Here is a 20494-nt window from a genome sequence, read left to right as displayed (position 1 = left end):
AAAAATTCAGCAAATCTGATAGATTGGAAAATATATATCCAGAGGGTTGGGGCTAAAACACTTTTTTGTTTTGTAGTTTGAGCATGGGATGAATAAAAGTGGAAATGGAACCAACCATTGTTGAATTATGAATTGTAAGATATGAATTTGTTTATTTAATACTCTTATACTAATCACTTCCTGTATTTTAATTTACAGCGCTGAACGAACAATCCTCCGTGTTTGTACCTCTTAAATCGCTGCATAGCCGATTTATTTGGAATAGATGATCCTAGAGTCTAAAGACTCTTTATAACACAGTTTGAGATTTGTGAAACCTTAATTCTATTTGTGAAAATACAAAAAAGGAAGATGTTGCTGCTTTATTTACATCTAGACCACATTAGACCAGGTCCTGATCTAAAACCACTAGACCTAGACTCATCAAATCTGGACTAGATGATCCCAGAGAGGCTAAACATTCTTTATAACACAGTTTGAGATTTGTGAAACCTTAACTCTATTTGTGAAAATACAAAAAAGGAAGATGTTGCAACTTTGTTTACATCTATAGACCACATTAGATCAGGTCCTGATCTAAAACCACTATACCTAGACTCATCAAATCTGGACTGGATTATCCCAGAGTCTAAACATTCTTTTAAAATGGCAGTGTCAACATACGTAAACACCACTACTGTAAAAAAATAAACATCAGTAAGAAAATGTTTGAACAAATGCATTATAAGCAACATTTAGAAAACAAACTGTACTATTAAAACATTTTAAAATGTGCATTAAGACCATTTTTTAAATATACATCAGTATGAACATTTAAAATGTTTGCATTAACAGCCTTTTTAAAAATATACATCAGTAAGAACATTTAGAAAATATGCAGCAATAGCTAAATGTGGGGCTTGTGTTTTGCCTCTTGAAATAGTCCTGTGAGGTAGGTGCATGCTTCACTTCAGGAATCTTCTGGTTCAGGTAGAGATGACCAACACCTTGCTGGTCCTTGTTCCTCTCCTTACCAGTGTTGCCACTGTAAAACAGCAACAAACAAAACAATTAATCAAAAATAACTCTAGAATCGGGAATGTAGCCTACAATAACAATGTTTATAAAGCTGGTAATACCAAAGTGTCTAGTGGCATAATGTGGCAACGTCAGTCTGTCAAAACAACACATGGAGTGAGAGAGCGAGAGACGAGAGAGAGCTCACTGACCTATATGAAGTCCCATTCAAAGTCAAGGAGGTTCTTCAGTGGTGTGGAGACGCGTGTGACCCGTCCACACAGCAGCGTGCGTTGAAGCTTGCCGGCGGACGTGTCTGAAACTCGACCAACAACCAATCACATGAATCTCCCGCCCCTGACACACAAGCAGCGGTTTGATTGGCTAGAGCTTGTACTGGCATATGATTCGATTGGCTGACGCTTCTGCCAAGGCTTCAAAAGATGAACATTGCTCAACTTTTGAAGCGAGCCATGCCAGCAAAGCTCCGCGTCGCTTCCCACAATGCAGTTCGGCGAAAAGTGACGTCACCCCATTCAAAGTGAATGGTGAAGCTTTCAACGCACGCCGCTGTGTGGACGGGCCATGGCAGACTTCTTCTGGACGATCACAGCCGTCTTCTTGGAAACAACCTTGCCCCGGATGGCCTTTGTTCCACTCTCTGGGTTGATACCAATGAAGCGCCTGAAATCAGAAAAATATTAAGATCAGAGACTGAATGGAAAACTATTAGGAACACTTTGTTGTATTAAAGGGGTAGTTTGGGTTTTATTCCATAAGGTGATGTGAGTTACTAACCGGTACTGACATAATGGGGTATTTAGTGTAATTGCGCTGCTTGATTTTTCCTATCAGACCCTTCTATATCTGGAACTATTTAATTTGTTGAAAATTGCCAGTGTATTATACGCACTGGAGCCAGTTCACATATTACGCCTCTATTCAAGCTTATTGGCGGCTTGATATTGGAATCGGCTCCACTGAATAGTAATACACATAATTAACAAAGAAAATATTTTCAAGATATACAGAATTTGTACAGAGTAGAAGAGCATCAAGCAGCAGAATTACTCAATATGATGAAGATGGCTTCCACAGGATTGTAGCTGACATCCTCGTGGATTCATCTTCTTATTACAGACACATGCATTTCCTAACATTTGGTCTATATGCTGTAAAATGTATTATCTCTTCGATTTACACACGGCATCTATTGCACGTCTGTCCGTCCTGGGAGAGGGATCCCTCCTCTGTTGCTCTCCCTGAGGTTTCTCCCATTTTCCCCCTTAAACTGTGGGTTTTTCTCTGGAAGTTTTTCCTTGTACGATGTGAGGGTCTAAGGATAGAGGGTGTCGTTTTTCTCATACTGATATTCTGAACAATCTGTGCTGTTGTATTTGCTGCAAAGTGTCTCTACTGTAGGCTATTTTTATTATAGGTACAGCACTTTGGCTCGACCAAAAATCGTTTATAAATGTGTTATATAAATAAAACTTGATTTGATATATGTTGTATTCTCGTGTGAATGGTTCATGTTTTTTTTGTGTTTTTGTTAACTGACAAAATGTTCTGCTATTCATTTTTGCCTAACAATTGACCAGCTGGCAGGGAAATGTATGACTGCCTGCCTGAGTTAATGTCTGTGTCAATACCGGTAAGTAACTAATACCATCTTATGTTTAAAAAATCCAAACTATCCCTTTAAGTGTGAAAAGTAATGATTTGTGGTTATTCAGGTTTCAAAGATTGTAATTGTAAATAAAAAAACATAATGATTACAAGGAAATTAAAGGAGTCTTACCTTTGAATGAATTCCAGAGTACAGGCTGCCTCTTCCTGATACTGAAGGTTGAATACATAGTAGATCGCAAAGACAGCAGCAAGTCCCGTCAAAAAGGTTGGTGTGATGCCCTCAGATATGACACGGCCCTCAAGGGTGATCATCAATCGCCGTCCAGTAGTGACTTGCCCGGTTCCACCTGAAAGTTAAAGTAATAGCAACATCAGAATACATCTCACCTTGCGTAAACATCTGTAAACTCAAAGAACAATGGCCAATCTGATATATAATATGTCTATCATTGAAATGCATACCAAGCAGTATCAGACGAGGACTTGCAGGTCGAGTGAGGTTTGTCTCAACGTCAGCTTCGGTGGCAGACACCTGTAGAGAACAGACAAAGACACTAACCAAATACATAATATGCATTCATGTTGATTAGGCTAAAATGTGTCAACAAGAAGCCCAGTATAATTAATTACTGGCTGCTTTTCTGTATCACCTGTATCAATCTTCGTGCTGAAATGTATAATAAACCAAGTTGGCTATGAAATCAACATTGAAATAAATCAATAAACACTAACACACATTAACATCAGCTTGCTCTCCTCTCAAAACCACCTTTCTACTTATCTGCATTCCAACCGTCAAGTTTGTTTAGTGTTTTTTCGTCGCATTTGCCGCTATTAACAAGGGGCAAAGATATCAGCTAGCTAGCTGGCAACAACCGCTAACGTTACAGCTAACCAATCGTAAAAAAAATACACAGATGATCCAAAACGGTTAGCATTTGATAAAACACAATGACTCTGAAATGCAAGGAAATATACATGTTTGAGCTATTCAAAGAGGCCTCATAAGTGACATTTTAAAAGCACACACTCACTAGCTAACTTTAGACAGCTGGCTGGCTGAGCATCAATTTGATCTTAAACATTTTTTGAAGTAATGCTAGAATGAATAATATAGCCTACTGACGAGGAAAATAAGATGTTTTTTAAACACCATCGAATTTGTAGATGCACAACCCGATCGATGCAGATGATGCAGGACTTCTTGTTGATCCGCACATGTCCTCCGAAATGCGTCCTTCTCTGGAAAAGCTGCTCTCCTAATAATGACGTTTCTTATCCAGCCCCAATATTACCGCCAATTTCCAAAAATGGGGCGAAGCCTGCGAGCTAGTTCAGGCAGTCAACTCGAGCATTTATGCTGCATTAAGATCTAAGATTAAGATTAAGATTAAGGCCAATCACCCAGGCTGCATGGGGCCCCGCCTTGCCCAGAGGGCCCGCAGAGGGCCCGCAGTTCTCCACTCAGTTCTCCGCCCACCCGCGAGAGGGAGAGTGAGAGGTGACAAGGGGAGCACGTCTGTAACCCGACACCGTTGCAATGAATCGACATCTGACCAATTACGGCTTTGATACGGCCACTAGTGCAGGTGAAGAGATGTTGGTGAAAAGACATTTTCAGTCCGGCGCAAGCAAGAGGGGAAAAAAACAAAACCTGAAGAAACTAGAGCATCACTCGAAGGTGGGTTATTGTATGAGTCAAATGTACAACTTGTGAATGTTGTATAAGTGAAATTGCCAATTGCCATATTAAAACATCAGCTGCAATTCACGACATGAAGAAGGCGGTCTCTGCATAACATAGGCTAATGGAGATGCAGTTATTTCCAGCATTCTTTATTTAACATTCATTCAAGTATGTGATGCCTTTTATCTGCTAATGTACGGGAGGAAGAGAGATAAACTGTCTGTCTAGTTGGCTTACATAACAGTTAAAGTTTACAGCCTAAAAAACATGGAGCATTTTTTCCCCTTTTATTTATTTTTATGTCAATTTGCACATTTCATGGTGATGCTCAGCCTCTCCCCTTAACTCCTAACAGTCATCATCATGTCAACCACAACACAGAGAAATACTGATAGAAATGTGTGTAGTTGTTGATACATTGCTGACAGAGGGAACTACATTTGAATACAGATTTAAGAAATATCAGTTTTTGAGCTTGTCATAAGCATGTTTTGTCTTGACTATATTATAATAAAATAATATAGTATTTATATTATTGAATTGATTATGATTATTATTATTAGTAGAAGTAGTTTATTTGCAATAATTATATTTTAATCTTTTTGAGGCTAGTATTTGGCAGGAAATGCAGACGTATTCACCAACGCATACTGAACGACATACATGCACATTTACCATTTACCTCACTGTATAAAAAAGTAACTGTGTTGATAATAATAATAAACAGGAATTATATTTGCAAAGTAGCCTACTTTGTTTCCAAAAAATGTCGGTTTGGGGGGGGGGGCCTCATCTCACAATGTCGCTTGGGGCCCCAAGTTGGCCAGGGGCGGCCCTGGGTATTTAAACACCAAAAAAGGCAGGAGCAAGCTGACTCCGGCAAGTAAAATCAAATCTTGAAGACTTTAATTGCACAATATATTCCCGTAAACAAACTCGATTTCCTCTACCTGCAATGTAAACAAATGTTTCTACTTCGGCGTTCAACCACGTTGTGCCGCTGACGTCACACTCCCGAGGATTCTGGGAATTGGAGTCCCAGATCCAGCCACGAGTTCTAGCTTCCTGCCCCCTGCAGCAGCAGTTCCTTAGGAATCGCATCTTGGCAGGTATATATATAATACTATTCTGCATAGCAATGTTTTATTATGGAAATATTTGGCCTGCAGTAAGTCATATTTGAGGCAATTATACAGAAGTTGTATGTGGATAAGTATTTATACTAGGCCTACTATAAATCAATGAAATTAAAAACGGGAATAAATTAATAATTTCCATCACGTGAATATGAAGGGAAGCTCGATACATTTTAGACTTCATCTCCTACAGTGTCTTTTCTATGAATACCATGAATTATTCTCTGCCAAGCGGCCATGTACATGTAATCACCTACCAAAGAAGTATTTTTCCTTACAGGAATTAAGCTCTACCTGCAATATCTGCCACTCGCTGGGTGTGCCTTAGGAGGCTTCATGCTGCAAATCGTTTCCAAGCTCTTTCTAATCACAGATATTCGTCAAATGACCTTATGACAAGCTGTCCCGCATCAGAACAGCCATAATTACAATTCATGTTATTTATTTAGCGCCTTTCCAAATGTTCAAAGTGCTCTACGTTATACTACATATTAGACTTGTAATACATTCAATACTGATTACTGCCTTCAATGATGGTCTCCCACTGGTAGTGTCTCTAAAAGAGATGTTTTATATTTATAAGGAACAAGCGCTAGCCTTTCTGTTCAAACCTTAAGGCACCATAGTCTTAGGTCAAGTTCACACCTGCTTGGTTAGTACTATTGAATCGGTCCCTGTAGCGTTAACCCCTTGATGCGGTTCGTTGGTTTGGTGTGGAAGCAGTCCGATACCTCTGCTCCGCCTAAAAGAGGTGGTCTCAGGTCGCTCGCTAGTAAACTCTGGAGAGGTTCATTGCTGGTGTGACGCAGTCCGCATCAAAACATGGGAAACAACTATTTGCGCGTCATCGCTTGTTTTGCTATCTATGCTGTGTGCAACATCCAGTAACCTATAGGGTCATGCATTCATTCTGGCGACTGCTTACCTCACTGGTCCCCTGTGTACAGAGAAAAGGCAGTGGTACAATCTCATCAGAGCCACCTGTCATCGGTGAAACCTCCTCACTGCATAACGTCTCATTATGTGTTATAATGTTTTTAATGCACGTTGTCCAATTTATAATCCTATGTGCCGGCCGCAGAGTCTGTTGATGTACTCTCCAGATTAACAGCAGTATGAAAATAACCTGCCAATGCTCCATGATGCAGGCTACTGTAGAAATGGCTGGGATCTGCATTTTATCCGCTTAATGTCCAGCCAATTGTTGAAAAAGCATCTCCGTACAATGACTTTAGTTTACAGTTCATAGTCTGTTTGAGGTTGCCTGGGTGAACGCAAACCCAACCTTCTGCAAATGAAATGATGTAATACACTTGCGTCTGGTGTAAAGACGCGGACTATTCGGCATGAATGCAATCTTAGAGATGGCTATTGCTCAGATATTTGGTCCTTAGCCCCTCTGCGATGAGTAGAAGGTTATGTTCATTCTTTTATAATGACCTTGCGGTGTCCTCAGATCCTCTCTAGTTACTTACAGATGCTGCGCCTTCTGCTGGTTCGGGGGATTTCACCCACCAGCTTGCCATGCGCTTCGTTCAACCAAATGACTCTGGATCTACACGTCAAGCCCTTAAGGATTTCCCATATTCTGCCTCCAACCAAGAGCATGATTCAAAGCATACAATTCAGCTTGGTACTTTATCTTCTGTCCCAACCTCCTCTGTGTACTTATGCAATAGATATAATAGTTGTTCATGCATCAATTGTATTTGCATTAGAATCCTGCAATCTTCAAGTGCTAAGTATTAAGCCACGCTAGAGTTCATTCATTTGCTCCTCAAGGGCCTTAAGAAGGCACGTCCTCCACGCAATGATAAAGACTGCCTCTTAATTTTGCACCCGTGCAAAGGTTAATGTATAAGTTCAGGCAAAGGGGTTTCACTATACATTGATAAACGTCAGATGCAGTTGTTACAGCTTCTATTGGTTTCTCAGGTGGCGAATATACACAGACCTCTCACCTTTAAATCCTCAGCATAATCTCTCTCTTACTGAATTAACTCTGGAGATCAAATATACACACTTTTTGAAACATTCAATGTCTGACATTTCTGTTTTGGGAGTCAAGGAACCCCGAATAATCATTGCTAAAACTAACACCGTTTTCTTTGTCCTTTATCTTCCATGCTGAACTTCTCGCATCATTGCCCTCTGACACATGCGTCAGCACCCATGTTTATTCGATGGCTGCAAACCCAACGACGAGGGTTCTCCTCCAAGCTGCGTGATCTCTGCCTAAGCTGTGACCTGCCCCCAGATCGCTATTCCCACCGTTTAAGAATCTTCACAGCCACAACCGCAGCTCTATATCCACCTACCTCAACCCTGAGTGTCCTGGGCCGTTGGTTATCTTCTGCCCACCAGCGCTATATCATGCCTCACATGAATGAGATCCTTGCAGCACAAACAATCATGAGCTCTTGCACTACTCGATGATGAGTAACGTTCAAAGATGTATATCTGTAGAATCCTGTTATTGCATATCAGGTGGTTGCTGGGTTAGATTATAGTTATTTCATTATAGTATATTCCCCTCATAGCTGCATGCTTGGGGGGGGAAAGCTCATTGTCGCTGCCTTAAAGACTAGACACAGCAGTCTTGATAGGTAGTATATTCCCCTCAAAGCCGCGGTGCTGGGGGGGGGGGTCGGCACTGGTCACTTCCAGGCCTACACGAGCAGTCTCTCTAGGTAGTATATTCCCCTCAAAGCCGTGGTGCTGGGGGGGGGGGGGTCGGCACTGGTCACTTCCAGGCCTACACATAGCAGTCCCTCTAGGTAGTATATTCCCCTTAAAGCCGCGGTGCTTAAGGGGGATGGCTTTTCGGGCTGTTCCCGGGCCTTCACATAGCAGTCTCACTTAGTAGCATATTCCCCTTAAAGCCGCTGTGCTTAGGGGGAATGGCCACATGGCAGCTTGCCAGGCCCTCTACTTATCAGTCTTACATCACCAGCGTCAGGCTCGGGCTACGCAGTTTAGTATCTCATCTCCACGCAGTTTTGGGGGTTAGTTATTTAATCATCACTCATCGTGCTATGTATATCTATGGAGTGATGATGCCCGAGCCTAGTCGCCAAACTCAACTATATGCTGCTTCTAATAAACATGTTAAAGGAACACGTGAGTTGTCTGACTGAAATGGGGCGAAGCCTGCGAGCTAGTTCAGGCAGTCAACTAGAGCACTTATGCTGCATTCATACATAACGCCCCCTTGCCACTCTACCACCAACCAAATAGAGTCTACTTAATATGCCGCTCTATTTAACCTGCCAGATCTCTCTCCATGCATTGCTTGCTGCTGCTATTGCTGCAGCTACCTCTACGTCGCTGCTGCTTGCCTGCCCTACCACCACCCCAGCTTCCACCCCAGCTTCCGCCTGTAGGCTTGGGGGTTGGTTATTTAATCATCACTCATCGTGCTATGTATATCTATGGAGTGATGATGCCCGAGCCTAGTCGCCAAACTCAACTATATGCTGCTTCTAATAAACATGTTAAAGGAACACGTGAGTTGTCTGACTGAAATACTGTTGTGTACTGTACTTTAAAACATTAGCATACTGTTTAGGGTCCCTGTGCTGTTGCTTCACATTGGCCAGCCCACAATGCATTGCTAACTACAGTACAAAACCGTATTACATGAATACAGTAGGTTAGTGTTGAAAATTGGCTGTAAATGAACAGCAATTGCTTACAGTGTAGCTAAATAAATTATGTTGAACAAGGCTTATTAAGCTGAACATCGCCACAATTGTTCTGCTATGTAGGCCTATTGGTACTTATTTTATTAACGTGTGTATGACAAGCGTTAAGAATAACAAAAAAATAGCTAATTCTCTTGCAGATTGTCTCGTTTGATTATGAATGTAACGTTTATACAGTGGAACTACACTGTGTTTTAAAACCAAAGTGCCACGCAGTAACTTGGTATGCATGTATTTCATGTTAGCTTGGCTTCTTAGCTTTAGCTAGCTCTGGAACTTCCAGGTCGGTGGCAGCAGGTCCCGCCTCTGCTCTGCCTCTTTGCCCTTATTTGGATCAGGCAGGAGCAGGCGAGAGTTAGGCTGAAGTCGAATAGTCCATTTAGCTTAGGAACCTTCCTAAAGGAGTGAAATGACCCGGAAGTCCCTCAGTGGCAGACATGATAAGTGCCGTTCGAATTCTCTAGAATGATGAGAATGATAGGAAAGGAGGTTTCAAACTTCCTTTATAACCTCCTTTAGCTTAGGAACCACTGGACCTCCCTAACCGGCAGGAGAAGCGAAAATGCTGCCCCACAATGCCTTGCAGCCGTAGCATTTGCCGTCACTCAACAATCGGCCGTTCACGGAAACAACCGATTATGACCGAGAAATTATATCATGAAAGTTACGGTGCTTATTAAGCATTTTAAAACATAGGTGGTACGTTGCCAAAGTGCTTTGTTTTGAACGTTCATCAGTATTATAATCAAAAAGAGAAATATGAACGTTAGTTTTCACTGAAATTATCAAATAAAGTCAACATTTTAGTCTTTACTGAGCTGTGTGGGGTTTGTTCAACTTTTAAAAGATGTTTGAATGGTGATATACACAGTGATAGATGTTAAGGACTAACGTTTATAATAAATACATCTGTATTGATTTTAAAATCTTTAGTTCATACAATCATACGTATTGGGATCATTTGTATTAATGTGGACCGGAGGGAGAGGGTGACGAGCATAAGTTTCACTTTCCTTTTTTATTTCATTTCCAACTTTGGTCATGAAGAATATGTTTCTCTGTTGTCCACGTTCATAAAGCAAAGCAGCAGCATCAGAGCACGGTGCAGAGTCTCTAGATGAGTTTACAGTAGTCCCTCGTTCTTATTAAACATCCATGTTGTAGTCCGCTGTATAGAAAACTGTGGTTTCCATAGTTTCCCCACAGCAGCAGACGCACACAATGACGTCCGCTGGCGCATCATAAACACGTCCGATAGGGAAAGTGCATTCGGATTCTCTAAAGTACCGCAGTCTCTTCTCCTAAGTCCTTTTGAATTCTCCTATCCACTATCCCTTAACCCCGTGACGTTTCACTTAGAGGTCAAGGAATAGACGATAGGGTTAGAATTTAGGAGCTGATTTTTAAACTATCCGACTGCAGCCTTAGACTCTGACGTCCCTGTCGAGACGTGGCCGACTCCGCCTACTAAGGGCTTCTCAGCAACTCTGCAGAATCCTATGGGTGACGTCACGGACACTACGTCCATTTATATATAGAGTGGCCGAAGTCACGCCCATCTACTTCCGGTCCATGGGACCTTATTTCGGAAAAATAATGTATTGAAGTCAATGGAGAGAGAAAACGTATCTGTCGATCCCGTTTGAATTGTGCCATGAATTACACATATGATGTTTGTCAATCTTAAAAAAATTATTTCCATGTCAAAAAAGTCACAGTTTGTCGTAAAACTGTTGAAATATAAGATTATGAAAAATATGCACCTAGAAAGACTACAAATCCCAGAGTGATTTTCGCGTAAGTGATGTCAAAATTGTTTTCCTCCTCTAAGAGATAGCTAAGATCAGCGCCATATAGATATAATCTATCTATATGGCGCTGGCTAAGATAAGATAACTTTAACAAGATGCCTGTGTGCTTAGTACCAGGTTGTTATCATACCAGCAATGTGTCTTGCTCGTTTTTTCGCTTCCCGTCTGATGAAAGGACCAGGAGTGGCTGGATCAAGTTAGCTACCTAGCTAGTAGCTAGCATGTTAGTTAGCATTACAGCCTTGTAATTTTTATTAGCCTTAATATGAAGTAACATTAAGTAACCAAAAATGTTAAACAGTAAGAGTAGTAGTCATATTTCGTGAACCATTTGTATTGGTGATCATTCAACCCAGTCTCACAAAAAAACGTGTAATAACTACATCCACAACTTGGGACGTAGTATTTCTACAAAAACGCCTCTGAAATTGTAAGATCCCTATGTTGTTTTCACCATTCATTCCAATGGTTGGCGTCTATGTCACGTGATCTTCACATTTCTCCCTGCAGAAAAAAAAAACATGGCCGAACTTCGTTTTATTCTCGGTATAAAATGCCTATTTTCGATATTATTTCTGTTATGTTGTGTAACTGTTTAATAGTATTATCTTTATTGCTACCCCCGTCAACGTATAGTGTTGGTCCACAGCGCAAACGTATTAGTTTAACAAAATCCGCATCTAAAATTGTGGCATTGATACGTTATTTTCCCCTGTGCAATTCTCCATTTACTCAACAATAACACATAATTATCCTTGTGTTTATTTATTTGTTTGATTAATAAACACAAATTGGAGTCTGTGACAAAAATAACTATTTCAAGGCTAAACCATTTAACAAAGACTGAACAGAACACTCACCGCAGACCAAGTCATTACAAAAGACGAACCGACAAAGACAGTCAGAAAAACCAGAACTTAAATACACACAAGACTAATCATACAAACAAGACACAGGTGAGGAGGGAGGAGAACACACAGGGACACCAGGTGAACACAATCGGGTAAATTAGACACACCAGGGAAACTAACGACAGGGAACCACAGACAGATCTAAACCAGACAAAACACAACACAGACAGATCGTGACAAGAAAATCTTGAAATCTTGAAAGGGATGTGCAAAATAGTCATTATATACAGTCTTTAATTAACTATTAGTAGAGAATAACGAGTAATGAATATACTTTATAGGGATCCTATTAATATCTAATAATACAAATAATGAAATTCAATAACATGCTTTAACCACTAGGTGTCCCTTTATATCAGCTGTGCACCGTTACTGTGTAAATACAGCCTATCTACCAATTGGATCAAATATAAAAGTCAGCCGAATTAGTGTTGATACTGCAAGGAGACGTATTGTGTGAAAAGAAATGTAAGATGTTGTTTAATTGCTGATATATTTATGATCCACGTCACATTTTCAGTGTTGGCGGCAGTTCCTCATGTTTGTCTAGAAGTCTTCTCATCAGGGCTCTATAAATAGAGAACTACGGCAGATATGTCATATTTAATGCAGCTGAACCGTGTATTACGTTGCCGTTATGTGATGACTTTCAAAGAGAAAAGCAAGCACACTCGGAATAAAGTATTATTTTATTTTTAAAAAATGTTTTCGGTCTGTTTCCGGTATTTGTTTATGACGATGTGATGTGAGACTGAGTTGGAGAATTGCACAGGGGAAAATAACGTATCTATGCCACAATTTTAGATGCAGATTTTGTTAAACTAATACGTTTGCGCTGTGGACCAACACTATAAATTGATGGGAAAGGGGGTAGCAATAAAGATAACACCATTAAACAGTTACACAACATAACAGAAATAATATCGATAGCAGCGTCCCTAGCAACCACCTTGGTAACAATGAAAACGTTGTATAGACACAATTTCCTGAAGTAATCTTCGTAATAACTAGCAAAATAAAGATGTACATCCACTGCACACATAATCTGAAATAACAACTCATATTTCTCCCATCAAATGACATCAAAACACATTTTAATGGCCAAACTAACCTTAAAATAGGCATTTTCCACCGAGAATAAAACGAAGTTCGGCCATGTTTTTTTTTCTGCAGGGAGAAATTTGAAGATCACGTGACAGACGCCAGCCATTGGAAATGACTGGTGAAAAAAAACGTAGGGATCTTACAATTTTAGAGGCGTTTTTGTAGAAATACTATGTCCCAAGTTGTGGACCAACGTAGTTATTACACGTTTAGATGTGAGACTGGGTTGGATCATTCTATAATACACAATTTATGCCCGGGGGAGAAATGATAACGCTAGCATCGGCGATCCCCGATCTTTTCTACTTCATGCTATATCTGCACAAATGGTTGACATTAAACATTAAAAAGACCAGGCAGTTCAGAGAGAATCAAAGGAAGACAGGCAGGCAGCTTTGCATGACATTCTTCTGGACGTGTTTCATTGTGGTGATAGTGAGGGTGTTACGATCTCGGGCACTTAGGATGTTGGATCCAATTGCAGACAGGGAGACAGAGGTAAAGTATTGTAAGATACTTTATTTTTCCATGACTGGCAAAAATGAACAAAAAGGTAACCACCAAAACTCTAGTCTAGATGACAAAAAACAAAGAATAAAAAATGAATGCGCTCACGCAGTGAGGAATCAAAAACCTTTCATGAGTACCAGGAGCATAGACCTTTCCATGACAATAGACCAGACGAACTGACACTGAACACTGGGAGACAGGGGAATTTAAACAAAGGGTAACTAGACACAGGTGGGAACAATCAGGGGCGGGGCTGACACTGATGAGCACAGGAGACACACAAGGAGTGACAGGTGAAATTAGACACACCAGGGAAACTAACGACAGACATGAAAACACAGGGAAAAGAGACCAGACAATATACAGGGAGGAAAACATGACGAGAACGGAAAAACACCTAGACATAGAAACGTGACATGACATAATAATCCTGACAGAAACCCCCCCTCAAGGGACGGATACTAGACGTCCCAAAAAAAAAAACGTCCAGCAGGGTGAGTGGAGGGGGTCCGGAGTATGGGCCTTGACTGACAGCCCAGGGCACGGCAGAGGACCAGGAAGGGGTCTCGGGCGGACGGCCCGGGGGTAAGGCAGAGACCATGGATAGGGTCTCGGGTGGACGGCCCGGGGGCAAGGCAGAGTTCAAAAAGGGGAACTCGGGCGGACGGCCCGGGGGCAAGGCAGAGTTCGAGGAGGGGTTCTCGGGCGGACGGCCTGGGGGCAAAGCAGAGTTCGCGGAGGGGGTCTCGGGCGGACGGCCCGGGGGCAAGGCAGAGTTCGAGGAGGGGCGAAGACCACAGCTCTCAGGGGACCGGGCCGGCAGGACCCCCGGCAGGAGAGCAGTAGGCGGGACCTCCAACGGCACAGGACATATGGTTGGCAGGACCCCCGGCAGAAGAGCAGTCGGCGGGACCTCCAACGGCACAGGACATAGGGTTGGCAGGACCCCCGGTAGAAGAGTAGTCGGCGGGGTCTCCAACGGCACAGGACATAGGACTGGCAGAACCCCCCGCAGAAGAGTAGTCAGCGGGACCTCCAATGGCACAGGACACAGGGCTAGCAGGACCCCCGGCAGAAGAGTAGTCGGCGGGGCCTCCAACGGCACAGGACACAGGGTTGGCAGGACCCCCGGCAGGAGAGTAGTCGGCGGGGCCTCCAACGGGACAGGACACAGGGTTGGCAGGACCCCGGCAGAAGAGTAGTCGGCGGGGCCTCCAATGGCACAGGACATAGAGTTGGCAGGACCCCCAGCGGAACCTCCAACGGCACTTGAGTAGGGACATGCGTGGAGACTCGAGAGGAAACTTGAGAGTTGACTTGAGGGATGACTTGAGAGGGATCTTGAGCGGGAACTTGAACGGAGACTTGAGAGGGTACTCGATAGGGAACTCGAGAGGTGACTTGAGAGGGAACTCGAGAGGTGACTTGAGAAGTGTCTGGAATGGGAACTCGAGAGGTGACTCGAGAGGAGACTTGAGAGGGGACTGGAGAAGGGGCTCGAGAGGGGGCTCGAGAGGAGACTCGAGAGGTGACTCGAGAGGAGACTTGAGAGGTGACTTGAGAGGGAACTCGAGAGGGAACTGGAGAGGAGACTTGAGAGATGACTTGAGAGGGGACTCGAGAGGTGGCTTGAGAGGGAACTCGAGAGGGGACTTGAGAAGTGTCTTGATAGGGGACTCGAGAGGGGACTCGAGAGGAGACTTGAGAGGGGAATTGAGAGGGGACTCGAGCAGGGACGAGAGAGAACTGGAGAGGGAACTCGAGAGGAGACTTGAGACGGTCGGTACGCCGACAGGACATGGGGAGCAGGCGTCGGCTAGAGAACCAACAGGAGACGAGGTGCTGGAGTCGGCCGGTATGCCGACAGGACTCGGGGAGCTGGCGTCGGCTGGAGAGCCAACAGGAGACGAGGTGCTGGAGTCGGGACCATGACTGCTGGGGCCGGTACTTGAGCCGGAACCATGGCTGGAACTGGGACGGGAACCATGGCTGGATGAGTCAGCTCTGGAGCAGGGACCATGGCTACATGGGCCGGTTCTGGAGCCGGAAACATGGCTGTAAGATCCAGTTCTGGAGCCGGAAACATGGCTGTAAGATCCGGAGCTGAAGCCTGGATCATGGCTGTGTGGGCCGGTTTTGGAGCCGGAAACATGGCTGAAAGGTCCGGTTCTGGAGCAGGGGCCATGGCAGCTGGGGCCGGCACTGGAGCCGGAACCATGGATGCTGGGCAAGGAACCGGAACACGGATCCATGGCTGTGTGGGATGGTACTGGAGCACGGTACCATGGCTATGTGGGATGGTACTGGAGCACGGAACCATGGCTGCTGGGTCCGGCACCGGAGCCGGAACCATGGCTGTTGGGCGCGGAGCGGAAGCCTGGACCCTGGCTGTGTAAACCAGGTAATGGAGTATGGAAGCAAAGCTGCGTGGGCCGGTACTGGAGCATGGATGCATGGCTGCTGGGGCCTGTACTGGGGCAGGAGCCATTGCTCTTGGGGCTCAGGCTGCTAGCTTGGCTTTGCGACTCCTTCTCTTAGCAGCCGCCTGAAGGCTCCGTGGACCTCCATAAGCCAGACCAGACTCCAAGAAAGGGTCAGAACATGAAGACTGGCACTCAGGGCTGCGTGAGAAAACCTTAAGCCACTCGGGCAACAAGCTCCAGAGCCAGGGCTTGCGAGCAACCTCCTGACGTGCCTCCTTCAACACAGCCTCTCTACCCCGTCTAGATGAGGCACATTTCCACGTATAAAAAATGTACTCCAGAGTGTATCCAAGCCGTTCCGCCTGTAGCATCAAAAGGGCTGAGTCTGCTGGGTCCATAATGGTCAGTTCGTTCTGTTACGATCTCAGGCACTTAGGATGTTGGACCCAATTGCAGACAGGGAGACAGAGGTAAAGTATTGGAAGATACTTTATTTTTCCATGACTGGCAAAAATGAACAAAAAGGTAACCACCAAAACTCTAGTCGAGATGACAAAAAAACAGAGAACAAAAAATGAAGGCGCTCACGCAGTAAGGAATCAAAAACCTTTCATGAGTACCAGGAGCATAGATCTTACCATGACAATAGACGAACTGACACTGAACACTGGGAGACAGGGGAATTTAAACAAAGGGTAACTAGACACAGGTGGGAACAATCAGGGTGACACTGATGAGCACAGGAGACACACAAGGAGTGACAGGTGAAAACAATCAGGAAATTAGACACACCAGGGAAACTAACGACAGACATGAAAACATAGGGAAAAGAGACCAGACAATATACAGGGAGGAAAACATGACGAGAACGGAAAAACACCCACACCTAGAAATAGAAACGTGACATGACATAATAATCCTGACAGAGGGTAGTCAATCGTTTTGTTGACAAGACAGTAGTGACGGCCATCTTGGTGACGTGTGTTGTTCTGTTTTTTTTTTTACTTGCAAAATGATCTTTTAAATTGACAAACATGTGTAATTCGTGGCACAATTCAAACGGGATCGAAAGATAATTTTTCTCTCTCCATTGACTTCAATATAGGGGTGGGCGATATTGAAAAATATGTTATCACGATATTTTCAGGCAGTATCACGATAGACGATATATATCACGATATTTTTTCATGTCGGTTATTATGGTTATTTTTCAAGTTACTTAACAGTACAAGCACCTACAAGGTAACAGAAACTAAAACAAAAAGGAGTAACAGACCAGAATAGCATTTCAAGCTGGTTTTATTTCAGAAATGAATCCCTGAATGAACAAGTGAGCAGTGAACATCAATAAACATGAAAAGGAGGGTAAAACATAACTAAGTAAAACATAAAACATCAATGAGGAAAAGTCAGTGCCAAACAATTAAAATGTAAACTTTAGAGTAGACATGAAGTGTAATAAAAGACTTTAGCATAACTGAAGGGAAAAACGCCACAGCGTCAGTTATGTCTTTCCACCGTTTGCTAGTCTTTTCATAAGGAGCCCCTTTATGAAATGCCTGCCCTATGGTTGCTCGCTGCAAAGAAAGGGGGCGGGGACTTTGGGAGCGTGTCAAACAACTCGGACTGAACGAAAGCAGAGGTGCGCTGACATTGTGAAATCGATCGGGCTTGATATATGGTGAAATTAAAATCAGTAGGTGAGGCTGGGGGAGCGGGAGGGGAAGAGGCTCTCCGTCCGCTGTCATAGCCCCCTGCGCCGCGCACGGAGAGCTTCTTCTCCTCCCGCTATTTTTTTTTTTCGATATCTCTGAAAAAGCATATCGTGGAGACCTAATATCGTCACGACGATATATATCGTCATATCGCCCACCCCTACTTCAATACATAATTTTTTCGAAATAAGGTCCCATCGAGGTCCACCGGAAGGGAGGGACTTCCCTCCCCTTCTTATGTATTGAAGTCAATGGAGAGAGAAAGATTATCTTTCGATCCCGTTTGAATTGTGCCATGAATTACACATATGATGTTTGTCAATTTAAAAGATAATTTTGCAAGTCAAAAAAGATAAATGTGTCGTAAAACTGTGAAGTAACACATTTGTTTGTGTGAAACGCTCAATGAACTACATCTCTGGTCTCGCAGACTCTCACAACAACACACGTCACCAAGATGGCCGTCACTACTGTCTTGTCAACAAAACGATTGACTACCCTCACTATCACCACAATGAAACAGGTCCAGAAGAATGTCATGCAAAGCTGCCTGCCTGCCTTCCTTTGATTCTCTCTAAAATCCCTGGTCTTTTTAATGTTTAATGTCAACCATTTGTGCAGATAGCATGAAGTAGAAAAGATCGGCCATCGCCGATGCTAGCGTTAGCATTTCTCCCCCGGGCTTAAATTGTGTATTATAGAATGATCACACCGGTGACAGTACTCTTCAAAGGGTTCACGAAATACTACTCTTACTGTCTAACATTTTGGGTTACTTAATGTTACTTCATATTAAGGCTAATAAAAATGACAAGGCTGTAATGCTAACTAACGTGCTAGCTACTAGCTAGGTAGCTAACTTGATCCAGCCACTCCTGGTCCTTTCATCAGCCGGGAAGCGTAAGAACGAGCAAGACCCATTGCTGGTATGATAACAACCTAAGCACACAGGCATCTTGTTAAAGTTATCTTATCTTAACCAGCGCCATACAGATGTAGCGCTTCATTTCAGACAGTTTGAAACGCGAGGGCCGTGATTGGTACGTAATCTGCCCTCGCTCAAGGGAAAACCTCCAGCTTGACTTGAGATCGCCCCTGTGATAAATAAATGTAATTATTATGAAGCCAGCTGCAATGGGTCATTGATCCACCAGGGGGTGCAGTGAGGTTCCACACTGGAGCTCATTTGAAATAAAGTCAGATACAGTACGCTGGATGTACAGCGGAACTTTGTTAAGATCCATAAGTCACGGATATCATACTCTGTGCTAAATAAGAGACATGTAATCATTTACAAAACATCACCATGTTGTTATTTAACAAAATAATGTTGTTTAGTCGAAAAAAACGAACGGGAGGAAATTAGGGGTGTTGAAAATAATCGTTTCTACGATGCATTGCGATGCGGACGTGGACGATTCGGTCTCGATGCAGTGACGGAAGATAATCGGTTATAGAGTAGTAACGTTGCTTCCTGATTTTCCAGCCGCGGCTTTACTATAACGTTTTTTCTGTCACTTTAATATCAAATCGGTCGGTGACGCAGAGATCAGGGAACATACGTGAGAGCGGCACAGCAACACCGAACACCGAGCAGTCTGCTTTATCCACCAACACAAGAACACCAGTCCAGAACCCACAGCAGAAGGACCCGCTCAGAATCACTCCGTGTCGCTGCGGCTCAGAGACACAGACAGGGATTTATGTTTTTCAAAAATAATCGCGTTACAATCATGTCAGGTTTTTGGTGGATTTAATTAAGTCTTGGATTGCAAAGTATGAATGTCCTCTAGCAATTTTCAGACGATATGTGTAAAGTTTGTGAAGGCAGGAGGAAAAAAGCTTCCGCGATCACCGTCTCCTCTCCGTTCCTCCAAGCCCCGCCCCCTCCCTGAAAATAATGAGTGACATGCTGATAGTGACCCGATAGAAACTTTATTATTCACTTAATCACTGAGATATAATGAACCTAATTTAATCTCATACATTCATGGGATTTATGTAACAGTAAAACAGAGAATGTAAGTGTGCACCCACATGCACTATTTTTGTTTGTATATGCTGTTGTAAATACTCCTGTTGTCTGCTGTGTTCAGACTCAAGTCCTGTGTGTGATGCCACATTCAGGACATTCAGTGTCCTTTCTTAACAGAAGACCGTGGCTAGAAGCTGCAGCTAGACTGCAGAAGCATTAGCTTTTTGTTTTTGAGGATGGAACAACTTCACACACGGAGGCTAGACCTATACAATTAATTTATTTTGGTTTATACATTAATGTCAAGACATTTATGTTATTGATTTCTGAAGCACTTTCTAAATAATAAAAAGAGAGTTCATATGTATTTACTGCATGTATGCATTGATGAAAAATAAGCCATGTGCAGTAATATAGAAAATTGAGGATGCAACGCATTGGTATGAATCGTGATGCACCGTGATGCACCGGGATATCGAACCGAATCGAATCGTTGACCGGATAATCGTAATCGAATCGAATCGTGAGACCAGTGAAGATGCACAGCCCTAGAGGAAATGCAGCTCGGCTCTCGATCCTAATTTAATCATCATCTTCACCACGATCATTTATGTTTATGTTCGCCGAATTGACATGAAATGACTGACACATATTAATATACTGTATTCAACTTCATTAAAACGTTATTAACGTGCCTAAACTCAGTAATTCACTAAAAATATTTATATTTTAATGGAGCCTCGTCGGCAGATCAGGATCCCAACGCGTAGCGGAGGGATCTTGATCAGCTGAAGGGTGTTATTTTCCCCATAAGGAACAAGTCGCTGCAAATTATCCCACTTATTACTGAATGAAACGGCAGCTCTCACAGCTGTGTGTTTACACACCTA

Source organism: Pseudochaenichthys georgianus, chromosome 1 (genome assembly GCF_902827115.2).
Source record: "Pseudochaenichthys georgianus chromosome 1, fPseGeo1.2, whole genome shotgun sequence".
Taxonomy (NCBI): Eukaryota; Metazoa; Chordata; class Actinopteri; order Perciformes; family Channichthyidae; genus Pseudochaenichthys; species Pseudochaenichthys georgianus.
This window is presented reverse-complemented; position numbering follows the sequence as displayed.